At 43.6% G+C, this 18,406-nt stretch overlaps 1 protein-coding gene across 5 annotated transcripts in view; it reads left to right on the top strand.

Annotated features, from left to right (window-relative positions):
* Positions 1 to 18,406, top strand: part of RNF144B (ring finger protein 144B) — a 124,985-nt gene that overhangs the window by 29,050 nt on the left and 77,529 nt on the right. The window contains exon 1 of one of the 5 annotated variants that reach the window (XM_067537596.1): positions 10,499 to 10,664. The exons of 2 other annotated variants lie outside the window; for them this stretch is intronic. The gene's annotated coding sequence lies outside the window, so the exon portion shown is untranslated. Of the gene's footprint in view, positions 1 to 10,498; positions 10,665 to 17,809; positions 18,075 to 18,406 lie in introns of those variants that run through there. 2 more of the 5 variants (XM_067537594.1, XM_067537595.1) reach the window with 2 other exon arrangements.

Below are 18,406 nucleotides of genomic sequence, written 5' to 3'. Positions count from 1 at the left end.
CCTGAAGAAAATAATTCAATATTGCAATTAATACCATTTCTGTGGCATGTTCTGATTTAAAGCATGACTAGAAAGTGTCTAGGATATTTGCAGAGACTGAATATTACTAGAGAACATCCTTTAACAAATAACATTGCGAACTATTGTCTACTATCTGTTGAGGAGATCAAAAAATGGAAAAAAATCACTTAGCAGAACAATTAACATTTCAAAATTATTTCCATTTTACAGGGGTTGAAATAGAACAATTTTTCATTTTGGATAACTTTTCACAAAATATTAGTTCAAATTTTTTTGAAATTTTGAATGTATCATTTTCCTTCCCTCTCTTCTTCTCTCACCTTTTGAAGAATATCAGAGTTTAATTTTTCCTCTTGCCATTAAGTATCTTTTCAAGAAGGGGGAGGAAATGCCCTCATTCACTTTGTTGCATTAAGAGGTAGAAGGGCATAAAGGAAAAAGGAAAAATGAGGGGGAAGAAGGGAATAAACCTTGAATATTCAAAATTTGAAAAATGTCAACATTCAAAATGTTTTAATTTTGGGTTCTGATGAGAAACAGTAAACTTCTTGTGAAAATTTTAAAAGTTAAATTTCAACCAGTTCTAGTTACTTGTATCAGGAAACTATGCCTGGGGTGCTGACCAGATAATTGCATATTTCAGAGAGTTTCCACTGTAAAATCTTCTGTTGAGCTATATCTCCCTTAGAAAAGTACAGAAGAGTTAGACATAGCCAGCATGGGTTTTCAAAAGTGAAGTCATGATTAGCCGACAGATTAATTCCCATATCACTTCCTCAGTGATAGCAGACAGTCCTGATGCAGAAGACATTATTTGCTTGGACTTAAGCAGGGCCTGAACAGGAAAAGTAAATATGTCATGCCTCTTGCCCGTTTGTTCCACGGGGCCTCATACAGCTTGAGCCCCACTTACGTCATCTTCACTTAGCTTCAAGAAAGAACCTCTCTCTGCTCATTAGGACAGCCACTGACATAAAGAAGAAATTTGTTAGAGTACCATGTAAAGATTGGTATTTTTCAGGAAATCCAGTGGATTGAACTCAAAGGTACCTAGACTCCACTTAGTGTAAAATGAAACTCCCACATCACTTCAGTGCAATTGAAAGGGCCCTTACTCAATTTACTGTGAAGCTTCAGTCTGCTTGATTGTGAGCTTCCAAGGTAGTAGTTTTAGGAATGCAGCATTTACCATCCACCTGCCAGGTAATGGGTGTTAAGTGTCTCATTTCAAGGAGATTTATCGTCATTTCCCCCTCCTCTGAGCCGGAGAAGGGAAGAGATATAACCACTACTCGGCAGGGTAATGATAAATCCCTAGATCCTGTTCTTGCTACAGTTACTCCCAGTGGGGAGTGAAGAGCAGCTAGATGTGACACACTGTACCCCATGTACACCTTTATGGTGTGATTTGTGTATCATTCATGTTCACTCTTATAGTGTAACTGTGTATTGTCTGATATGAAGTATGTCATGTAAGGTGTTTTTGGAATGATCATGACATACTGAACATTATTCTTATGGTAATTTGTTTCCTGTAATGTCATATGTATAGATATGAAACTGCTGTGCAATATTCCCAAATGTGTGTCTCATATGGCTTGAATAGATTTAGGCAATCACAAAGCAAAGAGAGGGTTCACACCTCGCAGAGGCATGCATACAGGAGCAATAGAATGGCCTGCGCACCTGATAAAGTGATGCTCATTTGGTTCAAGTGGAGGAAACCGTGCCCATTGCCGAACGTGGCCAATCACCTGACCCCAAGGGGTGAGGAAATTTGTTAAAGGCAGAGGCATCTTTGTCTCTGGAGCTCTCCCTTGAAATCTATCTACAAAGCAACATCATCAAGGACACTGACAGACTGCCCACGTAGGGGGAGGAGGGACTGGTCACAGGATTCATCTTGGCCAACCTGTGGGGTAAGCTAACATCACAGACTGAAAGGCCACTAAATTGTCGAGCTTAGTTTAGAATGTGATTTATCTTTTAATTGTGATCAAACCTTGATTTATATTTTTCCGGCTTATAGTTACTTAAAATCTGGCTGTAATCAATACATTTATTTGTTTGTTTTATTTAAAGCAGTGCTTGTGGTTTGTGTGTGTGTAGAGACTTCACTTGGAGTGACAGAGCTGGTGCATATCAATTTCTTTGATAAATTGATGGACTAATGTAAATGAGCTTGCAGGGTGCAGTGTACAGCCCGGAACCCTGTAAGACGGCAGTTCCCGGGGTTGCATCTGGAACTGGGGGTGTTTGCTGGGGATCTATCTCATGAGCAACTGGCCAGAAGCGTTCCTTCACTAGGTCAGAGACTGATTACTCCCAGTAGGCTGGGTGTCGGCTGACTCAGGAGTGGGTGGTTCACACAGCAAAGCAGAGTAAGTCGCGGCCCAGGAGTGAGGGATCAGGGTGATACAGCTACACACCAGTCCAGATTGCAGGGGGGAACGTCACACTAGGTTAATCTTGTCACACCTGCTTTCATCATACTTGAGTGGAGAGAAATTGTGGGGGAAGGACAACTGAAGAAGCACAATAAAGGAGAGGGGGAATGGGAGTGACACAAATTGGGGAATCAAGTGAGAAGAGGAAGCTTGAGGGAGAGGAGCAAATCCTCAGTTTTCCACCAGGGGTGCATCCTCAGTCCTAGTTCTTTAACACACACTCACTTCTGTGACAAATGTCATTCAAGGAACTCCACCAAACTTGGCAGCTATAGGCAATAATAATGACTTACAGGTGAGGTCCCTGTTCAGGACTGGGTACCTGAGAAAAGACATCATTCATATGTGAATCAAAGATGTGTTATATCCTTACAGCCTGATCCTGCCCCACTGAAGTCAGTGGGGAATCTGCAATTGGTTTTAATGAACACAGAATCAGGCCTCTAATTTCTGCTACATGTAACCTGCTGCCCACTGGAGGTATTGATGTGGACACATTGGCAAAATGAGGAGAGACACATGCATAGAATTAAGCAGGAGACTGCAATTTTTATTAAACTTTAACAAAGGGGAAGAGTGCTACCCACCCATCACCCATCCTTTCCTACACCAGCATTTAATTAGATCCAGTGCGGGCGTTACTGGGCTCCTTACCACATGAACCATTACCTGGAGCCAGGGTTACAGGGCTTCTGACCATATAACCCAGGCTCTCCTTAGCCTACCCCTCTAGGACTCAGCTCTCTCTGAGTCCTAGCACTCCCACACCCCATGAGGGGGACAGAGGGTGCAGCAGAGCGCAGACCTTGGCCTGCGAGGGACACGAGGTCTGACCACAGAGCCCTGGGTCCATCACCAAAACCCTAGGTCTTTTATTTCTGGGAACTGTTCATTTTATTCTCTTAACTGCACTGGAAACCGTCCACAAGGCGTGATGAATAAATTACACTACCCTAATACCTTAGTTAGGTACTAAATGTGTTCCTACTTAACGCACAAGGTGCTACGAAGAAGGCAAAAAATCTCCTCCATGGTCCTCTGCCAATTGGCTCATGGGAGAAAAAAATTCCATCCTGTTTGCCTACACAGGTGATCAGCTAGATCCGCAGCATCTGTCAGGCTGGGTTCCCATTCCTAATTCGGGTGGGTAGGATGAGCTGCTGGAATGGAGCCGAAAGAGGCTCCATGTGGCCCCTTCATTGGCCTAAATCATGGGAGCTGGGGAATGCTGGCCAATCAGCAGCCCTCTCTCCCAGCTGGCCAATGTGTGCCAGAGACTCCCAGGGGGAGGGGCTACTTATTGTCCCTTGACAAGTGTCATCCTTCCTTTCTACTGGGACTGTCCCCTTTCACTGCTGTCCTATCGATTTCCCCCACCTATTGATGCAGATGGGTGGCGTTTATTTCTGACAGGTCAGTACTCAAAACAACAAGATCTGGGCTGAAATGTATCACTAAGATGCCCTTCACCGCCTAACCACCTTCTAAACACCAAGATGTACTCATCAGGCTTAGATAAGACAATCGTCCTATGAAATTGACTTGGTTTAGAATAAAGCTATATTTTCATAAAAGCTCAGTGAAAAACACCAGACAGTTAGAAAAACAGAGACACAGGTACAGAAGGCTGTGATTCAAGATTATTTTCTGATTACAGTGTCAGGTATTTGGGAGCACAATAAGAGAGAGGAGAAATGGGGGAGAGACAGAATGGGGAATCAAGTGAAGCTCCCTGTCTCCGTGGGCTACCTATATAGTTTGCTCTATAGTCAGTTTTTAATGCAATGTAACTTCACTGTTTGGAATCACTACAACTCCAGGGAGGTCACCAAATCACTTAATTAACGGTCAATAGCTTGTATCACTTTGGGAGCATAATCAAAACAAGAAGACATCTGTACATAAATTAAGGCCCATGCCAAGCTCTGAACTTAGCTGTGAACACAATTAATAGGCAGTAAGAATTCATATTGCTCAGCCTGGAATTTCCACTTTGCTGCTTTGTTACCAATGCACACTTGCTGCCCTTAGGTTTCTTTTTTTTAAAGGGCAGAAAAACTTCAGTGACTCCTTACTGAGAGTATGTGTGTGATACCCTGAATGCTAGAGTTTACAAATGGTTTTTTCCATCTGCCTTAAGCTCGTAGATACCTATTCTTGTAGTAGATTTCATTTATGTTTATTGTACACTTACAGGTCTGTGATCCGATATGGATGAATAGATGTCTCTGAACAGGTCGCATTTCCACTCCAAAACAAACTATCCACACTATATAAAGTCAACACTCACCCCTTTCCTTATATTTGACTTTATCAGTGTGGCAACACAAAACAAACTCCAGCCCAAACCTTTTTCCCAGGCTTGGCTGTCTGTAGGGTTCCTATCTTGTGACATATCAGCACCACTGCCTAGAGGACCAATCCCTTCTCTTCAGAACTATTGTGGAATTACATATAGACAAGCCAAAGTGAGTCAACAGGTTTCAGTCAGCAACTCCCTTCGGAATTTCTACACCTGCTATTAGGGTGGGGACACACAAGAATCCAGCAGCTCCGTAACACTGTGTATTATGTGTGTGTGTGTTAGAGCTGAGCAAAAAATGTGATTATTCTAGCCCATTTTTCTGTTGGCAAGCTATTCATGAAAAAAATCTGATTTTCAGGAAATAATGTTTAGTCATTAACGGGAAACTCATTAGCATTTTATTTATGGCAGTTCCATCCCAGCCTAGTTTGTTTTCCCCTCTTCCTAATTCTTTATACTGCTCAACAGCCATTAAGAGGAGTTAGGTTAAAAATTCAAACCGTACATGTTATACCCTAATTAAAAAATCACAAAGGGATGTTGCAGATCTGTTGAGTTGCTGAGGACAAAGAGCCCAAACCTGCAAATACCTGCTATCATAAGGATTCCCAAGGGGGACTTCTAATGGAAATATGTACACTTGCTAGTAAGTGCCTGCAGGATCCGGCCCTGTGATGGAGTATACAAACCCCACATTGGGAAGGGAGAGGTTGAAAGACTATCCTGGGCCCAGCTAGCCCTGACCCTCCAACCTTGCAGAACTTGCTCTAACTGGAGACAGGGTTGAAAAGGGAGCAAGCCAGCTCAGAAGGGGGAGGCTGGGGAGGAGTTCAGACCTATTCTACAGACTCCTGCAAAAGAAGTCAGAGATGCCTCCCTGAGACACTAAGGACTGTGTGCTGAGCCCAGTTGGGGCTGACGGTTTGGTTTCCCTTTTCTTCTCCTTATTTGGGACAGGGACTGGAAGTGGAGAGAGCAGTGATAGGAAGCGACCCAGAAAAGGTAATGCAGAGGATCCACAATCCTATCCATGAACCAACGTTGGAGTGGATGGGCCTTGGCTCCCCTTCCACTCCCCTCCTACCCAGCCACCTCGCCCACCAAGGACCCTACTGCACTGATGGAGAATGTGGGCACTGTAGGGTCCCAGGCTTGATAGCAGGCTGCAAAAAACAAAAGTGAAAAACAAAAAACCAGTGCCTTACAGATGGATACTGAGAAGTTACTAAAGTGACTTCTTGACAACCAACAGCAGCAAACTGCCCAGCAACAGCAACAACAGAGCCAGCTATTCCAGAAGCTCGTCGCCCTGCAGCAGCAGCAACTGATTAGAGAGATGGCAGTCCAACAGTAGGAGCAAGAACAGCGAGTCATCCAACAGATGGTGACACTCTTGCAAATGCCAAGGGCTCCCTCTTGGCTAGCCACTGGAGGAGGGAACGCCAATACCAACCCACCTATCCCATTGAAGCTTATCAGAATGGGACCTGGTCACTTTTAAGTGGGTAGCTGTTGCGACCCACTGGCACAGAGAGAACTGGGCCACCCTGTTGGCTCCTTACTTGACTGGACTGGCCCAGACCACCTATAGGGGTCTCGATGAGACAGTGGCCCTCGCCCTACATGCAGGTCAAGGCAGGCATCCTAGACGCCTTCAATATATTTCTGGAAACCTATCAACAATGATTCCATCTTGAGAAATTCCCACCTGGTGCACGGCCATGAGCAGTCGCTCAAATCCTGAAGGAACACTGAAGGTGTTGGCTCCAGCCAGAGAGATGTATTGGGGTCCAGGTGCCAGAGAGGATTGTTATGGAGCAATTCACCCAAATCCTGCCAGCGGAGAAGTGCGAATGGGTGGTGAGGCACTGGCCAGGGACATTGGCAGAGGCAATATAATAGGCTGAGAACTACCTGATGTCCCTGTGGCCAGAGGCCGAAACCCCAAAAGTCGGGCTGGCTCACTGCAGGCTCCCACAGAGGACAATTGCCTGAACCCCAACAAGGGTAACTGGGGGAGTTCAGGCACATAACCCTCTGGAGGGAGGCCACAAGTACCCAGAGAAAGCCCTGGAAGCCCCGTTGACCCCTCATTGACCAGCCAAACAGCCTTCCCCAAAGGGAGTCCCTGTCTTCAGAGAATTGGCCAAGAAACCAGTCACTCCCACCGGGAGCTGCTATGCATGTGGCCAACAAGGGCATTGCACAAGAACTGACCATTTATGGACTGTAGATATGTAGGCCTGGCCAGTTGATAACAGAGCACAAAAGCGGAGCCCTGGGAAGATGGTGTTCCCAGTATGAGTGAATGGGGTAGAAGTCCAGGGGTTGATAGACTCTGGCTGTAACCAAACCTTAGTCGGAGAGAGGCTGGTTGGGACCGGAGGTGAAACTGGAGATCTAATCTACCTCCAGTATATCCCTGGGGACATAAGACACTACCCAATGAGAGACGTAAAGCTGACCATGCAAGAGCACACAGAAACAGCCTGGTCTGGAGTGGCAAAAGACTTGACATACTTGGTCATACTTGGGCATGACTGGAGGTTCTTTGAGGAAGTAGTCAAAGGGTGGCGGGACATTCCTGTGACAGGCACAGAACTGGAAACAGTGAACACAAGAAGGCGGCAGATGTAGGAAGGGCTTGTTGATAGGATGCAACCAGGGCCATAGGGGCTCCCTGTAGCCCATCAATCCTGACCTGCTGTCCAGCAGGGGGGACTTTGTGGAAAAACAAAGAAACAACCCCACCCTGAGAAGAGTTTATGAGCAACTTGCCCAGGAAGACAGTAAGATACTGGACTCCCAGCACGTGAAACAGTGTACCCATTTCAAACTGATGGGGAGAGGGCATGCCTGGTGATGAAAGATCCTAAAACAGGGAGATAAGGATGCAACTCCTTGTACTCAAAAAGTACCAGCAGGGGGTACTACAATTGGCCTATACAGCCCTTGTGGGGATTACTTAGGAAGGGAAAAGATGCTTGACAGAATGACTCTGAGGTTCTACTGGCCGGATGTCCGCCCATAGGAGGTGTGAAATTATTGTGCCTCATGCCCAGAATGCCAGTGGAAGGATCAAAAGATGGGCCCAAAGGCCCCCTTGGTGCCACTACCAATTATGGGAGTAGGCCTTGAGAGAATTGACGTAGACTTGGTAGGTCTGTTACAGAAATCCGTGGCCATATATAAATACATACTGGTGATCTTGGACTATGCCACCAGATACACTGAGGCCATCCCCATCTGGTCTACAACAGATGCCACTGTAGCTAGTGAACTTACAAAAGTATTTTCCTGAATGGGGATCCTGAAAGAAATATTGATGGACCAAGGGACAAATTTCACCTTGCAACTGATGAGGGACCTATGCAGCCTACTGAAAGTCAAATCCTTAAACCATCCCTAAACCGATGAGTTGGTCAAGTGGTTTAACAAAATACAGAAGAACATGCTAAAAATGTTTATGACGACCAAACCCTGGCACTGGGACAGCCAGATTTCCTCTTCCCCCTTGTTTGCCATCTGTGCAATATCCCAGGTACCCACGGGGTTCTACCCATTCGAATTATTATAAGGGAGACAGCTCAGGGGGAATCCAAGACCTTCTCCAAGAAACATGGAAGAACAAATCACCAAGACGGGCAACATGGCGAAGTACATGATACAGTTGAGGAAGAAATTGAAAAACCTGGAAGAGTTCACGAAGGAAAACCTACAGAGGGTACAGCACACCCAGGAACAAACCCATATCAAAGGGGCCTGACTATGTGAGTTCCAGCCTGGGGATCGAGTGTTACTCCTGCTACCAACCTCACAGTTCAAATTGTTGGCTTGCTGGCAAGGCCCTTTTGAAGTGGTGAAATGGGTAGGGGAAGTTGATTATGAGATCTGGTAACCTGGGGAAAGGAAAGCTACCCAGTTGTATCACATCAACCAGTTGAAGGCATGGAAAAGGAAAGAGGGCCTCCTTGTCACCCCCCTTCCTTCCTGACCCAGAACTTGGACCTCAGGCCTCAGCCCCACAAGATGACGGGTTGGTACCAGAAGGAAAGGGTCTGCAGTGTGAACAAGAACAAATACGCCAGCAGGATGAATCATTCCCCAAGGTGTTTTCAGCAGTGCCCGTGAAGACCCTCTGACATTCCACCACATAGACACCGAACAAGGGAGGAAGGGATGCGAGATCCTATGTCCATTCCTGAGGAAGATGTGGGCGATAGTTCACCAGGAACTCTGAGCCATGATAGAATTGGGAGTTGGTGAAGAGTCATACAGTATATGGAGGAGTCACATCGTGCTCGTGCTCAAAGCAGATGGGTTGACAAGATTCTGTATCGACTTCTGAATGGCAAATGCCATTTCCAAGTTTGGTGCCATGCCTTGCCTTCATCCACCCATGCCTTGGGTTGATGAACTACTGAAAAGACTCAGGGCTGCTAAATATGTATCCACCCTCAACTTGATATAGGGGTACTTACAAATCGACTTGACATCCGAATCTAAAGAAAAAACTGCCTTCTCCACACAATGTCCTGTACCCATTCAGAATCAGGCCCTTCAGACTCCATGGGGCTGCTGCCACTTTCCAGCGGCTGATGGACCGAGTGTTACAGCTGCATGTGACATACACAGCCGCTTACATTGATGATATTGTAATCTACAGCGAGAGCTGGACTGACCACATGAAGCACGTGGTGGCAGTATTGTGGTCCTTTGCAGAGGCAGATTTGATGGGTAACCTGAAGAAGTTACCTGGGGTATGTCATGGAGAGTGGCAGCTTTGGTGGACAAGATCCACATTGGCAGGATGCCCCGTCCCCTCCACAAAAGAGGCAAGTTAGGTGGTTTTTGGGGTTAGCAGGATATTATCGACAGTTTATCCCAGACTTCTCCATTCTCACTGCCCCTTTGATGGACCTGGTGAAAGGCATTGCACCCAAGCAGGTGTGGTGGACCAAAAAGTGTGATAAGGTGTTCAGGGCACTGCAACACTGACTTTCCCAGGAACCAGTGCTGTTCCAGCCAGACTTTGCAAAACCCTTTATTCTGCAAACAGATGCTTCCGATGTTGGACTTGGAGCAGTGTTATCTCAGGAATTTGGGGGAGAAGAACACCCTGTTCTCTCTCTTCGCAGGAAGTTGTTTCTGTGGGAAGTAGCCTACTTGACCATTGAGAAGGAGGCCCTGGCTGTGAAGTGGGCTGTTGATGTCCTCCAATACTACTTGTGGGGGCAGCCCTTCCTCCTGGTGACTGATCATGCGCCTCTCTGTCGGCTGAACTTGATGAAGGACCATAACCCATGCATTATGCAGTGGTATCTCTCCCTGCAACCATACAGCTTCCAGATGGTTCATTGTGCAGGCACTGACAACAAAAACACAGACTTATTTTCACAGGAAGGGGTGGGGGGAGACGGGGACACGATATAATCCCAAGACATCATGACCCAGAGCCTGAGGGAGAGGCTGTGTGGTGGGGTATACAAACCTCACACAGAGATGGAAAGGGTTAAAAGACTATACTGGACCCAGCTAGCCCTGCCCCTCCAAACCCGCAGAGCATACTCCAACTGGAGACAGGGTTGAAAAGGGAGCAAGCCAGCTCAGAAGGGGGAGGCTGGGGAGGAGTTCAGACCTATTCTGCAGACTCCTACAAAAGAAGTCAGAGACGCCTCCCTGAGACACTAAGGACTGTATGCTGAGCCCAGTTGGGGCTGACGGTTTGGTTTCCCTTTTATATTTTCTTTCTCCTTATCTGGGACCGGAAACAGAGAGAACAGTGGTAGGAAGCGACCCAGAGAAGGTAACGCAGAGGGTCCACAGTCCTATCCAGGAGCCAATGTTGCTGACCGTCCTACGGCCCTGGGTGTCCCTATTTGCTGATGGAGGTAGTACTTTTTACATCTGATAACACTTACTGCTTTCTAGCAAGACCTCTCACTAGCTGCTTCTTTGGCTACATCTATTCTCTATTTGACAAATATCAATAGTATCTTCTGTGTGAGAAAGTACTCAAAGTTGTATTTGTCACATTGTTAGGAGAGATACTGGCTCTTGTGGGATTTACACAACTACGTTATGTTTGTACAGGGCCCCGCATACCAACATCTCATAACAAATAACGCATTTTGGTTTATTTATAGAGCTGGGGTGATTTACAATCAACAATCATTTCTTCCTGTTTTTCATTGTGTCCATGTGAGGCACATCCACGTGTTTTTATGTCCTATGGCTCATAAAAGGATTCAGAAGGAAATGGGGTGAAATGAATGAGATGAGGAATAACCATGCTGTCAATGGCAATATGCCATGCTTTTTCACTCACATTTTTTTTACTGTAGGAAAAGAACATATGTTTCTTTTCCTAAGGTTTTTAGCCCGTACTTAAAAAATTCCACTTGATTGTGTTATACTTCACCACAAAACATGTTTATAATAAAGTTTGATTATGTTTTAGCCAAAGAGAATAATTAAGATTTCAAGCCTGGTCTATCAGTGAGTGACCTGCATACCAACTCAGAGTTGTAGAACAGTATAGTTACTTAAACAGGAAAAGACAGGATCTTGATTTTCTTCTAACAAATCAAAATAAACTTTGTATACAAAAAATGCTTAAAAAATATACCATGAAGATTTGCAATTTTTTTTGTTGTCATCTGATTTCTAGCACCTCTTGCATGATATATACATATATATAGCATAGAACTTCATGGTGAGGTGAATAAAACCACTGCTATTGCACAATGACTATTAGGATGAAATCTCTCTTCAGAAAACTATTTCCTGTTGCTACTTTGCAAAAGACCATTATTATCCCATGACTATGAGCACCACGCTTGCAACTACATAAAATGTACATCTACCCATTTTGCACACAAAAGGCATTTGTTTTCTTAAAAATTCATAGTATTGCCACACATAAGCACCCAATTTGCTTGTGAAATTGCCCCTTTTGCATATATAAATACTTTTTTGTGCATGCAATTTTGAGATTTATATACACAGTGGGTGAAATACATGAAGGCACTTTTTCTTTTTTTTTTCCTGTGTGAGTGAGAGTTAGATTCTGGCATTAAAAAATTTGTCCCACAGCATGACTTTGCTTTTTATAACATGAGTGGTAAGCAATTAATTTTTTTGTGCCGTTCTTATCTTGTTGGTTATACAATTCTCAATCAGCTTGAGAACTGGAAGCAAGGTTTATTTTTGCAGGATGATCCTGGCTCTTTATGCAGATTTATAATAAGGGTTTTAGTATTACACTAACTTGAATTATTCATTTGCCCTTAATGGGATTGTTTTGAGATGCAATTTTGATTATGGTACTTGAAAAATGGCAGTGGTCAGGTTATTGCTTTATTGTTAGGCTACCTCATAAATTAATTAATAATTGCATGTCATGTTCATGCCCTGATAGTTTAGTGATGGACATGTTAGAAATACTTACAATAGATGGAAAGAGAGATCTGGTATCTGTTATAGTTCAATTGTGTTAATATTTACTCTTCTAGAAGTTTCTAACTCATTTAAAAATTCACTATGGGGCTGCATCTTGGCATATAACATCTCAGCCAAGAGACTTTTTTTTCTCAAAGTTATAGAAATGTCAATAAATTTAAAAGGTTACTTTGACACTCCATGCTTCCGTGACTCCATCACCATAATTTAAAAATAAATCTAATTTGGGAAGCTTTAGTTTGTGAGAGCTGACATATGACATGACATGCCTTCGTGATTTTTTTCCTTTTCAAAAAACAAATAAAAAATACTGAATCCATTTGGGTTGCTGTGGGAGACAGGGGAATCCAGCTGGGTAGCAATTTTTAGCATGATTTATTACACTTCACAAAATTAGCTTGACTAGAAGATGGGTTTCTGTACAATTCTTATATACTGTACTAGCAGGCTTGAGGAATAGCTGGCAGGGACTGTAATTCTATAAAATAGACTGAAAGTATTTGAGAAGGATGGTCCAATGGGATAAGTTGGGACTTTCACTGGTGGTATTTGAAAGAGTCACTATGACATCATCTCAAGAGTTCATGGCCTGAGCAGTTGTACTGTATCATATGCTGTATTTGAGATCATCTCATGGATACCTTTTCTCTCACATTCATATGGATCACCTCTCCTTCTATGCAGCTATGCAAAAAGTAATATTAGGAAAGTATTTATGTATGTTACCTGCCTTTTATGCCTTTTCCTTTTGGAAAAATGTAATCACATTGTCTCCTTTTGCTCTTTATTAAATCTTCTTCTTTTCTATTCTTCATATAGAATAGTCTGATGGCCACAATTTTAGCTGACACACACCACAGATTGAACAAGGACCTCCAGACCTAAAAGTACAAGCTGATACACTTGCGCTAAGGCTCCTTAGCTAGGACTGTAATAGACTTACATCCTCTGTGAACCAGACACAGAGATGTATACACTTGCCAGGCTACGGGGGCTTATGTATATGTTATATGTATACAAATGATGGCACGGCCTGTGATAGCATATATACAAAATTGCAAACTGAGTCTTGTGTTTGTGTGTGTGTGTCTACAGATATATAAATACATAATGTCTAATGATCTAGGGATGATTAGGAACAAATTTGTAAAGTTTTGCCCTTTTTCAAAATGGTCACGCACCCATGCCTCCCAACAGTCCTGGGTTTCGTGGGACTATTCCTCTTTAACCCACAAATCCTCTTCCCCTGGTTAAGTAGAACACTTCCTGCATTTGGTGGCGCCCACAGCCATATGCATATTACGCACAATGTGTACCATTGGCAGAGGCAGACCAAGGGAGGACAGCAGGTTTAGCTGCTCCTGGGAATGCTCAGTGGCTACAGGAGAGCTCAGGGACGAGGACTAACATTAGATCTGGGTGGGCTGGACTGAAAGGCGGGGACTGAGCATGGTGTGGACTTGGTGGGTGAGATACTGTGGTCAGGAGTTGGGGATGGCGCCACAGGCGTGAGCCATGACCAGCTGCATATCACTTTAGCTACTTGAAATACTGGGTGGTATTCACCCCATCATGATTTTCAATGAGACTGAAGCCATAGAATGCCCTTAATGAAGATGACCACTATTCCCTACTGTCTTTTCAGGTGGCAGGTAGGCTGCCCTAGTAAAGGTGGTGGCCATCTCTTTGTTTCCAATGGGACTGAAGCCAGGCTGCACTCTGTGAAGATGGCCACGGTCTGTGCTATCAGGAGACGGGCAGGAACACTGTCAGGGCCTGTTGATTACAGCGCACAGGATAGGAAAACATGGATGTCAGGTGATAATGGGCGGGGGTAGGGAGTGAAGCTGAGAGAGCAGGAGGTGGGAATGTGAAGAAAGATTGGAAGTTAGAAAGTTTCTAATCATCAGAGTGGTGAGGTTCTGGAACAGCCTCCCAGTAGGAGTTGTGGGGCCAAATAACTTAATTAGGGGATCAGGAAAGAATTTTCCCCCAGGTCAGATTGGCAGTGACCTTGCCTTTTTTCTCCCCACCTTTCTCTGCAGTGTGTGTGTGTATGTAAGAGAGAGAGAGTTGCCAGCATTATCTGGATGTATCTCACGTAATCATTTCCCTGCCATTTCACAGGCCTCAAGCCCTGGTTCACCGTGGTCCCTCCTGTTCTCTGCCTGTGGCACATAATAGTTGTCTCCATGGGTTGCAATACCTTGGTTTTATTTCGGTTGCTGGGTTTAGGATGTAGGTGCTCGGTGGTGTTGGTGGCCTCTGATATACCGGAGGTTAGACTAGATTATTTGGTAGTTCATTCTGGCCTTAAACTCGGTGACTCTATGAGGAGTTGAACTGAGGGGACAGGAAAAAATTCAGGAAGGCTGAGACTGAAAAGGAGATTCAGGGAGGAGGTTGAGGAGTGGCATTGGGTGTGGGTGTGTGATAGATAAGATATATGGTCAGGAACTGTTTCACAAAGGGTGGCCTTGGTAAAGTTTCGTGGGACTGGTAAGTTTTCTTGACAGTACTTAAGAGTAAGTCTGGCCATACCTAAGGGGAAAAGATTGACAGAATGTTTAGATCACAACCTGCAACACTTACAGAAATCCTCATCTCTCTCCAAGACAAACTGGGGAGACCAGTCTGCAACATATCTGTCCCTGAAATTTTCACACTGCATTACCTTGGTCAGAACTGAACAGAAATAGTATCCAAGATCTGTAACACAAGTATTTTAAAGACAAAAATAATCAAGAGATCAGGTACTGAACTTTGAAAAATGTCTCTGCTGTATGCTTGACATCTGTATTCATATGGGGTTTGCTCTACATAATGTTAATGTATGCCCATGTCTGCATATGTGTTTATGTGCGTGTGTGCACACACAAAGGTACAGACACGCACATATATATATACAATATTGTTTATGTAGAGGTGTGTATAAAACACAATTGTGTGTGTACCTTCTAGGCGGAGCTAAGGTTGCACAGGCAACCTTAGTTTATGGAAATTAAAAGGAATAGTTACAAAAGTGAAATGCCTGCAAGCTGCATGGAAACTTTTTAAAAACTCCATAATAGAGGCTCAAATTAGATGTATTTTCCAAATTAAAAAAAGAATAGCAAGAGGGCCAAAAAAGTGCCCCCCATGCCTAAACAACAAAGTAAAAGAAGCAGTTAGAGGCAAAAAGGCATCCTTTAAAAATTGGAAATCAAATCCTCCTGAGGAAAACAGAAAGGAGCATAAACTTTGGCAAGTCAAGTGTAAAAGTATAATTAGTCAGGCCAAAAAAGAATTTGAAGAGCATCTAGCAAAAAATTCAAAAACAAACAGCAAAATTTTATTAAAGTATAACAGAAGCAGGAAATCTGACAAACAATCAGTGGGGCCACTGAACTATCAATGTGCTAAAGGAGCACTCAAAGAAGATAAGGCCATTGCATTCTTTGCATTGGTCTTCACTACAGAGAATGTGAGGGAGATTCTCACACCTGAGCCATTCTTTTTAGGTGACAAATCTGAGGAACTGTCCCAGATTCAGATGGCAATAGAGGAAGTTGTGGAACAAATTGATAAATTAAACAATAAGAAGTCATCAGGAATAGATGGTGTTCACCCAAGAATTCTGAAGGAACTCAAATATGAAATTGCAGAACTACTAACTGCGGTATGTAACCTATCCCTTAAATGAGCTTCTGTACCAGATGACTGGAAAATAACTAATATGACACCAGTTTTCAAAAAAGGCTCCAGAGCTAATCCTGGTAATTACAGGCCAGTAAGCCTCCCTTTAGTACCAGGCATGTTGGTTGAAATCATGGGTAGTGTGTGCATCCCCCCTTTTGGGGAGGCTGGCTCCTGGAGCAGCCCCAAACCTCAGCTGGTCCCCGGAGCAGACCCAGCCCCTGGCCAGTGCCTGGAGCAGCCCCGGTCCCCAGAGCAGCCTAGCTCCCAGTGGCATCTGACTGGTGCCCAGAGCAGTCCCAGCTGGCACCCTAAGCAGTCCTGAGCCTGGGCCACCCAGAGGAGCTCTGAGCCCTGCCATGGGCCACATGTGACGACCGGCAGGAAAGAGGGGATGGAGTGGAGGAGGGAAGAGGCGGGGGGGAGGGGCACCATGGTCCAGGCGTCTGGCAGCAAGGTGGCAGCAGTTGTGCCAAGGGAGGCTTAGTCTTTCCTGGTCTATTATATCTGCTGCCCATGGTTGAAACTACAGTAAATAATAGATTTATCAGACACATAGATGAGCACAATTTTTTAGGGAAGAGTCAACATGACTTTTATAAAGGTAAATGCCAATATATTAGAATTTTTTTAGGGGGGGGTCAACAAACGTGGACCAGGGTGATCCAGTGAATATAGTGTACTTGGACTTTCAACCTTAACAATGTAATTTTAACATCTTTTTTGTATGCATCTGTATACATTTATAAATATACACACACCCATGACTGTATTAGCTCTTAACATTTGAAAGTTAATCTTTATCAATTTTTATGGAGAGTAATACAAAATCACCATCAGTGCTATTTTTTACAATTCATATAAAAATTCATAGGATGTAGTATAACTCTGAAAAATCAACTCTGAAAAGTCCAGCATTGAGACGGATACACAAAAGAAAAATGAACGTACATTCAACAGTCCTCCCAAATAAGTATGAAGGCATATTGCCAACCTTAATTACATGATGTACAAATACATTTCATCATAAAGAGAAGATTACAGATTAAGCTTGATAATGTCCCTATTTTATTTCTTTCTCAATTTTTTTTCACACCCATTAAAGACATATAGACATACCATGACAGATTTCATCAGTGGTCTGGCACTTTTCCTTCAGGGGGCGGAGAAGAGGACTAGCTGGCTCTATGGTACAATATATACCACTGCTGCTTCACTAGGATGAACAGAGAACTTGTTCAGGGACTATGGATCCTCTGAATTCATCACCTCTGTTGCATACAACCTCGGATTAAGGAATCAGAATCCGGTAGTGCAGCCTTCTATTCTGCATATAACTATTCTATTCTGCATATAACTACATCCTTAGAGAATCCTAAGGAACTACATCTTATCTTAATGAAGCAAGCTGAATAAAATCAACTGCATAACGAGATTCAGATGTGAAGTTGCACTGCAATTTATATTTGTAATTTCAGATATTTTTCTCGTGGGGAAATCACTTTGTATTCAAAACATTTCTTTCAGGTGAGGGGATGAGCAGAAGGCAGTAACTTTTCAAGCAACATATGCCAACAGGTTTGCTGCAATCCACTATCCTACAGCTGGTTAGGTGGCAACTAGTGGGCTGTGTATGAGTGTCACATACACCATTCTATCGCTCTTACTTTTATCTTGTCAGGATTCAGATGGGAATTATAATTAAAAATCACACTGATGCCAAAAATAAGAAGGTTGGGCTATGCATTGGTTGGAATTTTACAGAGTTAAAGTAATCACCTGCAGTTGAGCTGAGACTCAGATGGGAAGTAGGAAGTGCTGTGCTCAAGCTTCCTGTATAAATAAATGCAGCTTTCCCACAGCTACTGCATACAAGCTCTGACGTGCTTTTTAAGATATAATGGCAACATGCCCTTAATAGCAGGGAGGTGATTATTCATCAGAGTGGCGGAAAGGCTGGAAGACAAGTCCTGTTACAGTTCTGAACAAGTGTAAAGCTGTCAGCCGCATGGAGAAAGAGAGAAAGGGTGAGGGAGAGAAATCTGTTTCTGCTTCAAATTGTAAGCCCACAGTGGTTGTGACATTATGAATCTTGGCAGCACTGAAGTGTGAGTGAAGGTATTGAAAAGTCAAAAGCTGGGAGTGAACACTACTCTCCTTGCAAGGTATGTTGGAAGACAGCTCTCTCTCTCTCTCTTTTCATTACAATGAGAGATTGAAAGGGCTAAATGATTCTGTTTATCGTGCTTGTCAAACAGGAAAGAGGAAAGAAAAGGGAAGGTTAAATAACTAGAAAACATTTATGCATGATTTTAACTTAAATATGTAACCATGTGGTGCACAGAACCATCTGAGGCAAAGAGAATTCTTGGATGCTTGGATATTATAAGCATAAAAATTGAATATGCATTTGGTTTGCTACAAAAGAATGAAATTAGTTTTGTCACTGTAACTTTTTAAAGCATCTGCATAATGTGTTTGTTTGAAAATGCTGCAA

The sequence above is a fragment of the Emydura macquarii genome, unplaced genomic scaffold (assembly GCF_026122565.2).
Source record: "Emydura macquarii macquarii isolate MOO-44397 ecotype Brisbane River unplaced genomic scaffold, CSIRO-AGI_Emac_v2 contig_431, whole genome shotgun sequence".
Taxonomy (NCBI): Eukaryota; Metazoa; Chordata; order Testudines; family Chelidae; genus Emydura; species Emydura macquarii.
The sequence above is the reverse complement of the archived record's forward strand: the minus strand, read 5'-3'. Positions and strand labels throughout refer to the sequence as shown.